This window comes from Thamnophis sirtalis, unplaced genomic scaffold, assembly GCF_051295495.1.
Source record: "Thamnophis sirtalis isolate CommonGarterSnake01/CBP01778 unplaced genomic scaffold, rThaSir2_p1.2 scaffold_1, whole genome shotgun sequence".
In the NCBI taxonomy this organism is placed as follows: Eukaryota; Metazoa; Chordata; class Lepidosauria; order Squamata; family Natricidae; genus Thamnophis; species Thamnophis sirtalis.
The window spans coordinates 13,592,979-13,604,987 of record NW_028261381.1 but is presented as its reverse complement, the minus strand read 5'-3'; the positions used below and the strand labels follow the sequence as shown (position 1 = coordinate 13,604,987).

Below are 12,009 nucleotides of genomic sequence, written 5' to 3'. Positions count from 1 at the left end.
AGTTGAGAGGGTTGGGTTTTATACCTTCTCTTGGACTTTGGACTTGAACTTCCTGTTCCTGTGCAAGAACATGTATTCTATTGGCTGTTGTAGGGATCATAGCTGGTGCTTTAGGTTGTTTTGAGCTAAGTTTGGTTGAAGCTTGGAGGGTGATGCAATGGAGGGTCTTTGAGCAATTCCTATTGTGGGTGAGGGCTAATCCTACCTTTGTTGGATCTTGGGTTAGGGTATTTGCTTATGAATAGAGCTAGCTATCTCTTTATCTCTTAAGTGTTGACATCTGCTGAGGGCCATTAAGAAAGGTGGAGGCTTACCATATTAACATCACCATACCTCCACTTTTAGTTGACTACAGTTGTTTAAACATCCTTCATCCTTAACTATACCAAAGATTTAATCCATAACCACATGCTGGCATTTCATTTACTTGTTTATAAAATCCTCCATTAACATCAAATCCTCATATCCTGTTTTAGCTAAACATCCATAATGTTTAATACCAAAAATTCCATCCTCCATGTATATAATTTATTATCAACTTGTTGTAACCAGCTGATATACTTTTTTATAACATATACTTGTGCTTTTTTTTCTCTGTTTTGTTTTTTGCTCTTTTTTGTTTTGATTCCCCCCCCCCCACTGTTGTGGGTATGTGTTATGTAACAAAACAATAAAAAAATTTTTTTTTAAAAAAAAGGAAAGGTGGAGGCTTCTTTCCAAAAGCATCTTTCTCCATTTCTCATTCAGGGAAATATTCTGCCTTTTTAATATTTCTCAAAATATTTCACTCTTCTAGGAGAGGGGTGGGTGCTAACTTTCTACAATCACGAGGGCCAAAAAGATGCTGCAACAGTGCTCAGTGCGAAAAATGGTCATCCATTACTTTTTCCAGTGCCGTTTCAACTTAGAACGGTCACTAAATGAACTGTTGTAAGTCGAAAACTACCTTTATTTCTTGCTAGGCCAAGGAGGTGCTTAGCGGCCTTATGGTGCTCTATTAATATTTCCTAACAAAAACGCTGCATACGCTTTCGGGCGCCAAAGCTGTTCACCATCAAGCAATCGAGGTCGGGAGCGGCAGAGCCACTCTCGTGCGACTTTCGGCAAAGGGAAAGAAAAGGGAAGCCGAAGGAGCAGCAGCCGCACCGGGAAGGCGGAGAAAGGGCGCGGCGCTGGCGAGGAGGGCGGTGCCGCTGGTTGCACCTGGCGGCTGCCGGGTCCTGCCTTCCCTGGAAGCGCCTTGGAGCCGGAGTAACCCCGGGAGGCCGGCTGAGCGTCGCCCTGCACTTTGCGATCCGAGAAGGCGGGCCTCGCACAAGAAAGGCCGGGGTGTGTGTGTGTGTGGGGAAGCGGCGCCGGGGCAGCAGCCGGGCGATGGTGCACGAAGCTGGGCAGCCGCCAAGCCGCCCTCGGAGCGGGGCCGGGAGGCCCGCCACCTGCCGTAGCTGCGCTTGCCGCCGCGGAGAAGTAGCCTCGGGCAGCGCCCCGCGTTTGATCAAGGTGAGTCTCTCTCTCCCGACCGGGGGGGGGAAACGATCGCGAGGGGAAGAGGCGGCGAACAAAAGGCTCCGGGCAGGCCGGGTTAGGTGAATCGCTGGCGGCGAAGCGTTATTTCCTAGGCGCGCTCCGTGGGATGGTGATGATGATGGTGCCTCTCGTCTATGCGAGATATGCAATAGGTGGGAATGTCGGAGCCATGGCGTCAGCAAACCCGAGGCATTCGCCCTGGACATCCGGTGTGTAAGGAGATCTTGAAAGAGTAGCTCCGACTCCGGGGCTTGCAATGAAAAGCGGAGGAAAGACCGGCGAACTCTTTAAGAGGAGTCCCGGCCCCGGGCTTTGCATTTTAAGACTCCCCCCACCTCCCCTCCCCTCCCGATCGCTTTGAGAGTCAACATCTCGAGCGCGGGTCGTGGGAACGGGTTGCAAATCGGGTTTAAAAGCAAATCGGTTGCGAGCGGGACAGAGTTGCGGGCGGGAAGGGGGGGAGAGGAGAATCAAGACGTCGTTCTTTTATTTCCACATTTACCTGGAATAAACCCCCTTGAGTTGGGAGTTAACTCCAGAATAGGATTAAATGATGGTCCTGGAGTACTTTTTTCTCAAGAAGTGTGGGAACGCTGACTTCCTCCACAGTGCTTAGGAAAATGTCTCGGGCTTCCCAGCCCCCTAAAATTGCTCCGTCGGTTCTGTAATTCTCGGGCTTCCCGCCCCCCCTAGGATTGCTCCGTCGGTTCTGTAATAATTCGCGCTTTTCCTCCCAGGACCGCTTCAAATGTATCCTTGAAAACAGGAAATCGCTGAGCACCGGCTAGGCGTTCGACTAGATCCTCCTCTTCTGTCAGCCGAAGTCCGCCCCTCGGCTGTTTTTTTTTCGAGACTTGCCAAAGAGCCGGTATCGCCCGGGCGGTGACTTCCGCAGAGCCTCCGGGACCAGGGGGAAAGGGAAATATGGCCAAGCTCCGAGCTGGTTTGGAAGCCGAGGGAGTGAGCAAGCCAGCCGCGAACGAGTTCCGCGGCGTCCTCTAAAAGAAGCGCCGCATCCTTTGAACGAGGCTGGCGCGCCCGCTGTTGTTTTTGCTGTAGGCTTGGCGGGGGGGGGGGGGATTTATTTTTTAATTCTGTCCGCGTATCTATCATCTAGCTCAGTGTTTCTCAACCTTGGCCACTTGAAGATGTCTGGACTTCAACTCCCAGAATCCCCCAGCCAGCGAATGCTGGCTGGGGAATTCTGGGAGTTGAAGTCCAGACATCTTCAAGTGGCCAAGGTTGAGAAACACTGATCTAGCTATCTATAGATATATATGTGTGTATATACGTGTGTGTATGTGTCCCTATTTAGGAACACAGTTGAGCCCAAAATTTCTGTTGACGAGACAGTTGTTAAATCAGTTTCGCCGCTTCTCACCACCCATCTTGCCACAGTTGTTAAGGGGGTTACTGCAGTTAAGTTTAGTAACATGGTTGTAAAGTGAATCTGGCTTCCCCATTGACTTTGCTTGTCAGAAGGTCGTAAAAGTCATCACATACCTCCTCCCCCCCCCCTCCCAAAGACATTGCAACCATCATCAATTCATGCCAGTCGCCAAGCATCTGAATTTTGATTACCTGACCCATGGGGATGACGCAGTGGTCGTAGGCGTGAAAAATGGTAATAACTCACTTTTTTTCAGTGCCATTATCACTTTGAATGGTTGCAAGTCAACGACTACCTGTGTATGGAATTAGTTAGACGTATTTATATTTTTATAAATAACACAAGGTGGCGAAGATACCTAATACTCCTTCCACCCCCGATTTTCCCCACAACAACGATCTTGTGAGGTGAGTTGGGCCGAGACCAAGTGACTGGCACAAAGCCACACAGCTGGCTGTTATGGCTAAAGCAGACTAAAATCCACTTTCATCTGTTTCTAGGCCAACACCTTAACCACTAGATTAATTCATGAACTTATGGCTGGGCATTCAAAACAAAATTCCTACTTTTGTTTTGCAGGTTATTGCCAAATAAAATATGTTGATGGTCACTAGGTTCAAGTCAGGACATGGGTTTTTATTATAATCACTCAAATGAGTTTAACTCTTAACAATTAGGAACCTATTGCACATAATTAGGAAGATGAATGATTTCCCTATTAGAAATTATGGGCCTTTCCTCCCTTGCAAGTTCTTTCAGGAAACCCCACCCACCAAGCTTTCCCCAGTTGCCTTCATTTCATCCCAATTCTGTATCTGAACACTTTAAGTAGTCTTTAGTTCCCCTCTCAGTGCTTTCCACTATAAAACAGATCACAAGTCACAACAGTAGTCCTGCATACACACTCTGTTGCACCTTGGATCTTGCTTGGTTGACGTTACAGCCCGGTGATCAATCCTTAAGGAGTGGGATCAGTTGGATTCTGTTGTTCACTTTAACCAAATTGGATAACATCCATGCTACTTTGGATGGAAAATCATTTTTTGCTTATAACAGTCTCTCTCATTCGGTTCCACCACAAAACCGCGGACGACAAAATCGCGCTTGACGAAAGCGCGTACGTGACGTCATCACAGCGCGACGAAAACATCGCTCTGTGATCGATAAATGTAAAAATAAAGCGAAAACCTTACCCTAACCCCCCCAAACCTAACCCTAAACCTAACCCTTAACCTAACCCTAAATCTAACCCTAAACCTAACGCTAAACCTAACGCTAACCCTTAACCTAACGCTAAACGTAACCCTAACGCTCTAAACCTAACCCTAACCCTTAACCTAACCCTAACCCTAACCCTAACCCTAACCCTAACCCTAACCCTAACCCTTACCTTTATGTGAATCGGCTTGCTTTAATTTTATTTTTATTTCAATTTTTAATTTTTTTCGTCGTGCTGTGATGACGTCAAATGCGCGCTTTCGTCGAGCGCGCTTTTGTGGACCGCAGTTTTGTGGACCGCTCTCATTCTCTCTCCCCTCCAAATGTTTCTTGGTTGTTTGAGTTGCTTCTTGAGTTTACCATAGTTCTAGGATGACACTAAAATTGTAATCAGAAGGAGCTTTTTGTGGTTTGTTAGAAATTTATTTAAAGGCACTTTCATACATGACGTTAGCACTACAGAATAGCACTAATCTTTTCTCTAAATCCAATGTTTTGAAGTGCTTTCTACCTATAATTGACAAATTACACTGATATGAAATTTGCTGGCCCATTGTTGATGTTTCAGCTGCTCATTTCTGTCTCCTAGTGCCACACAACCATTATTTAGATAGCAGAAGGCCTCTATTACTATTATAATGATGGATGGATGACTGGAGGTCATAAAGGCCTTTTCCCATCTGCAGTCAATTAAAGCACAATCATGGCCTATCTACAACTGTTTCCACATCCTCATGTTGCTTCCTTATGATGTTCCTTTTATGTTGGCCCCAGCCTAAGCAGGTGGCAAGTATAGGCATGCTTTAGCTGTATCCATTATTAAAATAATACTTTCCCTTTACTTAGCACAGGCCAGAGATAGCTTTAAGGTATATCAAATCTGTTAAGCATTTTTACCCATGATCTTGGAGATAGGTCATGACAGGGAAAGGGGGGGGGAGGGTAGAGCTAGAGTAGGAATTTGTAATGAGGAAAGCAAATAGCACACCCGTAATAGTGTTCTTCCAACAAGCTTGGATAGAATGCACAATTATGGTAAGGATCAATTTGATGGGTCGTAATTGCTTATATTTGTTGTAATGTTAGAACAATCTCTTGGGAAGATGACAACACTGTCCAAATACTCGGTAGCATTTTCATTTTTACTGAATAAATAAAATAGTTGGGTTAAAAGAGAAACTTTTATTGCAGATATTCTGTTTGAGTAGAAATGGGGAAGAAAGCTTTAAATCTAAACACCCCTCTAAACAATAATTTGATGTTAGTATCTCAGCCTTATTCATGCTGTGATGGTGAGGTACAACCACAAATATTTGAGGATTGCCGGGGGGGGGGCGGAGACTGGATGCCGTGATGAGACGACGTGCGATCTCAAAGCTCTGAGATCGCACTCGATACTTTTATTGCTGGGGGGTTCTAATGGACCTAAATCATCCCGAAGAGATGGTGAACAGGAAGATTACATCTTGCTGATCTCGGGGGTATCGCAAAACCTCCGAGAAACGCAGGTTTAAAGTCTTCGTCTGGCAGTAAAAATTCCAGTCTTTTATGGCTGGCAAAGTCAGGGCAATTTGAAGAAGTAGTGTTTTCAGTTGGTAAGAACCTTTTATTGTTTAAAGAAAAATGGACTGCCTAAAATTTTTTAAAACTAATTTAAATTAAAGAATAGAAGAATCTAGCGTCAATTTTGATCTTTTTAATGGTTTTGGACAGTGGTTATCTTACTCTTTAAATGTTATTCACATGGATTGATTCTAAGTGAACCCTTTCAAACGGATATATCACTCCAATATTTCTTCTGATTCTCTGTAAGCTGGCTGTAAACTAATTGACTACAATTTGACTGTTTACATCTTGACATTTTTATTGCCCGGCTGTTCTGGCTTAAGATCTGATAAGATTGTACAGCTGTTGCCTTTGTAGCCTGCTTTTACTTGCGAATGCTTCAGCGCTTCTAAGAAAAAATACAACTGCGTATAAACATGGAGTCTTTTCAAGCATCTCTCCAAGCGATACTTTCAGCTTTGAAGAAGCTGTCTGATACAGAAGACAGAATTCAAAGAAAATTGGATTATCTGGTGTTTTTGGCAACAAATTATGAGGAAAAAACTGAGGACCAAATACAAAATAAGATGGAAAACGGAGATAAAGAATTTGAGCTTGTTGATATTCGTGACAATTGGTTTATTTCTGAGGGAAGAAAGAATGGAATATTTGAAGAGGAGTTAAATGGAGAGAAAATTTACTTCAAAGAACAGGGCATAGAAGGAGAAGAAAATATCAAAGAATTTTTGGAATATGAAATACTATTTGCAAAACATTTGATACCACTGCTGAGAATTAAAGACAAGCTGAAAAAGGAAACAAAAAGAGGGCGTCAACATTAAGAGCCGAGGTGGCGCAGTGGTTAAATGCAGCACTGCAGGCTATTTCAGCTGACTGCAGTACAGCAGTTCGGCTGTTCAAATCCCACCAGGCTCAAGGTTGACTCAGCCTTCCATCCTTCTGAGGTGGGTGAAATGAGGACCCAGATTGTTGTTGGGGGCAATATGCTGACTCTGTAAACCGCTTAGAGAGGGCTGAAAGCCCTATGAAGCGGTATATAAGTCTAACTATTGCTATATGAGAGATACCATAAACAAGAAGGTGCAAAGATTTCTTCGTATGGATTCGTTTAAAAAGATGTTTGGAGAATTGGATCCACAAATGGCAGCAGATATAAGACTGTTCTGTTATTGGAGAGATACAGGTTGATAGATGGAAGAGTATAATTCAGAATTAACTAAACTTAGTTAAATCCATTGGTAATAGGTACAGTTAAATAAAAATTGATAATGATAGTAATGTATACAATGTTGAGTTGTTATGATAAATAATAACTGGATATGAGAAGGGAAGGTTAGCAATATTTTTGGACTATATATTAAGATTATTAATAACAATAATAACTATCATAAAAAACAAAACTACATAAAGTTAAATTTTAACTAATGGGGGGAAAATGCTATGATATAGGATATAGTTAAATAAAGAAAGGATAATGATAATAAATTATATACATGGAGGATTAGAAAACTTTGGTATTAAATATTATGGATGTTTAGCTAAAATAGGATATGAGGATTTAATATTAATGGAGGATTTTATAAATAAGTAAATGAAATGCCAGCATGTGGTTATGGATTGAATTTTGGTATATTTAAGGATGAAGGATGTTTAAATAATTGTAGTCAAATAAAAGTGGAGGTATGATGATGTTAATATAGTAAATATTTGAGTTAAGATATTTGAATTAATATGAATTATATTTGATGACGGTGGAAGAGGTGCACAAAAGCTTTTTGTAACCAGCTGATATACTTTTTACAATATATGTTTGTTTTGGAGATAAATAAATAAATAAAAAATTTAAAAAAATATTTGAGGATTGCATTGCAGCTTTAATTGTGTTTCATTGATGGTTTACTAGCTCCAGGATTTTGGACAGGCATCTTTTTCCAGCAGTATCTAGAAATATCAATCAAATCCTAAAGCGTGTACCTTATGAGTGAGTTATGGCCAGTGGTGGGATTCAAATAATTTAACAACCCGTTCTCTGCCCTAATGATTTCTTCCAACAACCAGTTCACCAAACTGCTCTGAAAGTTAACAACTGGTTCTCCCGAAGGGGTTCAAACTGGAATCTCACCACTGGTTATGGCCCTTCATATGTCAAGCTACTTCTCTCTCTAGATTAATTTTATTTCCTTTAGCTTCCAGTCAAGCAGTGGTCCTTCATCTTTCTATTTCTTAAGGCTATTTCTCTCTAGACTAATAAAAACACATTCATTGTTTCAATGTCCCAGTGTAATTTCCTTTAGCTTCTGGTCAAGTAGTGGGTATTCACCCTGCATTAAAGCAGTGCTTCCCAAATGTTTTCTTTCAATACCCAAACACACTTGTCAGAAAGTCCTTTTTACTCAGTGTAGGTAAAACACTTTAAATCAGTTTGTCTTTGTTGTGATTGGCTAACGGCACATGAACTCATTACCCAAAGAAAAACACTTACCCAATTAATGTGAAGCCCTACATTAAAGGGTAACAAACAAGGACCATCATTTTCCTTATAAAATACAGAAAAGAGGTCCTAGGGATGTTGCATAACCAGAATGCCTCCTTATATCAGTATATGCTCACACTGATATTGAAATATCGAGATGGCTTTAATTGTACAGGAATGAGAGTGCTCTTTTAGCATTTGCTATTGTCATAGCCATAATAATGATTAGTTTCCTCAACGCTAATAGCAATAGCACTTATATACGTCTCCATAATGCTTTACAGCTCTCTGGGTGATTTACAATGTCAGCATATTGCCCCCAATAATCTGGATCATCATTTTACCAACCTGGGAAGGCTGAGGCAACCTTGAACTGATCAGAATTGAATTGCTGGCAGTCCGCAGAATTGGTCTCTAATACTACATTCTAATGTCTGCACCATCACGGTTCTCTAATCCATAGATTTGAGAGAACCTGATTGTAGACAAACACCAAATGGTTCTTTCGTCATACTGAACCACAAATTAACCAACCACTGTGGATCTTAATGTACTGCCTAGACCCAGCATTGAATGCTAGTTTTTCTTTATGCAAATATGGAAAATTGGGTTAACTATAGCTAAAACATATTTACAGAAAGAATCTCTAGGGTAATCCATTTGACTTCCTGATTTTATTGTGGTTAAAATGAGAAGAAATAATAGTGAGGTTTTTCCCCAGCCATATATTCAAGTTTCATGTTGAGTAGCCTGCTGTTGAAAGCTGTCTGGAAACAGAGAAGTTACTCATATTTTATATAATTTATATAGAGGAACTGCAATCATTCTCTGCTCACGAGGAACTTTTTTCACTTATCCCATAATAGGGACATAAGCATAAGATCAGGGCTTCAGGATCTTTGTGTTAATCAGAGTTTAAATGACACCAGTTCAGTGGTTCATCTTAATTGTAGTTGTTGAAACAAATCACCTTTCAGAACTATAGTTTGTTTCCCCAAACTGTCAATCAGATTAACAAGAGACTGATAGATCCTGGAGAGCAAGCGTTCTTAATATCAAAACAATGACAGCTTCCAAACTGTCTGCTATGTGTCTAAGTCTTGATTGTTCTGTAATAAACAGTAGTTGGGTCTGTCCATTGCATTAAGCTGGAATCTTAAATTGAACAAACTAATCCAAGGGGGAAGATTCACCCAAGGTCCTAAGATGCAGACATATGAGTTAGCACATTATTTGAATGAGACCATTGTTTTAATGTTATGGTTAAACAAGTTGAGAAAGAGTTCAGCTAACTTACCTGTATCCATTCTTTTATTTACTGTGAAACCTTTAATTAAAAGTTATTGAGAGCAAGTGTATGCAATTAACTGAATGTCTGTTCTAAAGGAAATGATGAGAAACTTGTAATAAGCTTTTTATAAAACTCCTGTTTGGGATATTTAACAAACATAGGATTTGAAAGGGTTGGTCAAAAATGGCAATTGAAATATGCATTTTGGTGCACTCAGTGTCTGCTTCTGGATATGGTTTACAATTAAATAGGGCTGTGTGCACTTTAAGAAGATTTGGAAGAAATGTGTTGTACTTGACCCGAGTGCCAGCCCTCTTCGTTGAGGGACAAGACTGCTGTAATAAACAAGAGGTACTATGCTTCTGTGAGGTTTCAAGTATTCTTCAAGCCATTGTCCAAGTATGTTCAGTCCCATTTATAAGTGCTCTTTATTATGAATAGTAGAAAGTGTTTCCTTTCTCCTTCCTAATACTGAAACTCAGGGTTGCATAGAGCAGTGGTCCCCAACCTTTTTATCGCCGCGGACCAGTCAGGCTTTGATAATTTTACCGTGGCCCGCTGAGCGCGCGCAGAGGTAGGGGGGCTCAACTAATTTTTTTTTTTAATCATCACTATATTATGGACTACAGATATATATATATATATATATATATATATATATATATATATATATATATATATATATATATATATATATATATATATATATATATATATATATATATATATATATACACACACATACATACATACATACATACATACATACATGCATATATACATACCGTACGTATGTACGTACGTATATATATAATGTCCAAATAACAGGAAAAGCGCTTCAAGGACCAAAGTATATTCCTTTTTTGCAGCCTTAAGAGAACTCTCGTTTTTTGAGGCTCAGAACCAGGCATTCTCGTGGGCTGCAAAAAGGAAACGCGACCCGGGAGCGCAGCCTCCAAGAGTCCATATCGCCAATAACTACGTGTGGGGGGAAAGGAAATGTGTTTTGTGAGGAAGAGAAAGAGTGCGCTTCACTGATGCCCATTGGCGAAATTTTGGAAGAGAGGCAAGAGACTTCAGGCACCGAGCCCTCACCCCTGGCTGCGGCAACTGGAGCGGGCGGGAGGCAGGGAAGGGGTGGGCAAGACCGCCGCTTTTCCACCGTGTGCTGCAATAGCGGCAGCGGCGGCCTGAATCTGGCGCCAAAATCGCGCACCCCCCATCTCCCCTCAAAAGACCCCCCCCCGCCCTCGGCTGCCCGACGTTCTCTCTCTCTCTCTCTCTCTACCTCTCCCGCCGTTCCTTCTCACAAGCCAAGGCCGGGCGGGAAAAAGAAGAGAGCGGCCTCCAAGGGCTCCGCTTCCAGCGCATGGTCCGCCCCCTCCTCGCCTCGCTTCCAGGCGAGCCGACTGAGGCGAGAAAGGAGAAAGAGGCGGAGGCGTTCACTGAGGGGACGGCTGACTCGGGGAGGGGGTGGAGGTGGTGTAGTAGCGGGGGATTCTTCCTCCTCGCCTCACTTGCTCCTGTGCTTCCGCGCAGCTCCCCCCCTCAGGCGACGGCGCTGCATGAGTGAAGAGTCGGCCGTTGCATGGCCCCCGGCCGCTGCGCGGCCCGGTGCCAGGTACTCCACGGCCCAGCACCGGTCCGCGGACCGGGGGTTGGGGATCACTGGCATAGAGGACCAGTTGGTTATTATAGGATGGCAGCTTGTGCTCACCCATGGCCCTAATGCCTGATGCCTTTTAGTGTAGCTTAATGTATCTGAAGGCTGCCATGCTTCTAAATTGTAATTTAGATTCTAGGGGACAATTACTGCTAGCTTTAAGATAATGTATAACTCTCTTTTCTTAAAGTACTACCATGAGAAGGAAACTGATCAATTCTCATTTTTAAAACAATCAGTGTTCTCATTCATATGTTATACTAAATCAGGATTCTGAACATGATCAACCAAGCTATAGAAGTCTGATTCATGTGTAACATAAATTCGTTATAGATTTGTCCATATATTACTGTTAGAAGAAACCAGACCATGTGATGATTTATTACTGTAAACAATGCCATTGTAGGTTTGAGTAAGAAGAAGTTCAAGGTTAAAGCAACCTGTATCAACAAGGCAATTCAGTACTTTGGCTTTTATTCATGGTTTATTTACTTATTTTATAATATCTTCAGTGGGATTGAAACTTACATATTTCAAATCTGCCATTAAGTTAAGCTAATAGAACAACATCAGTGTTGATGTAGTAGGGTCTAGCTGTGTCCTAATGTAGAAGTTGGCATTTTTATCTTGATTTTTTTTAGGGCGCTTCCTTAAAATGGAGATAGATAATGTACTCCAGTGGGGAGTCTACAGAAATACCAAAGAATATCTGTAGCTCAGGCTTGAACTGTGGAGTTCTTGGTGCTCTGTGTGCTTGGTTGTTTGAATGCAAACATTTCATTTGCATGCTCATGTAGAGTAACATCAGTATGTTTGCATCTAGTTGGGTAATGAAATGATTGCAAGCAAATATCCAAATTCAGAAAATACCAAGAATACCA

At 41.9% G+C, this 12,009-nt stretch overlaps 1 protein-coding gene across 3 annotated transcripts in view; it reads left to right on the top strand.

Annotated features, from left to right (window-relative positions):
* Positions 1–1,201: 1,201 nt before the first annotated feature.
* The window catches only part of MFSD6 (major facilitator superfamily domain containing 6), a 39,349-nt gene continuing 28,541 nt past the window's right edge, over positions 1,202–12,009 (top strand). For all 3 annotated transcript variants that reach the window (XM_087707830.1, XM_087707838.1, XM_087707834.1), the window contains exon 1: positions 1,202–1,500. The gene's annotated coding sequence lies outside the window, so the exon portion shown is untranslated. The remainder of the gene's footprint in view (positions 1,501–12,009) is intronic.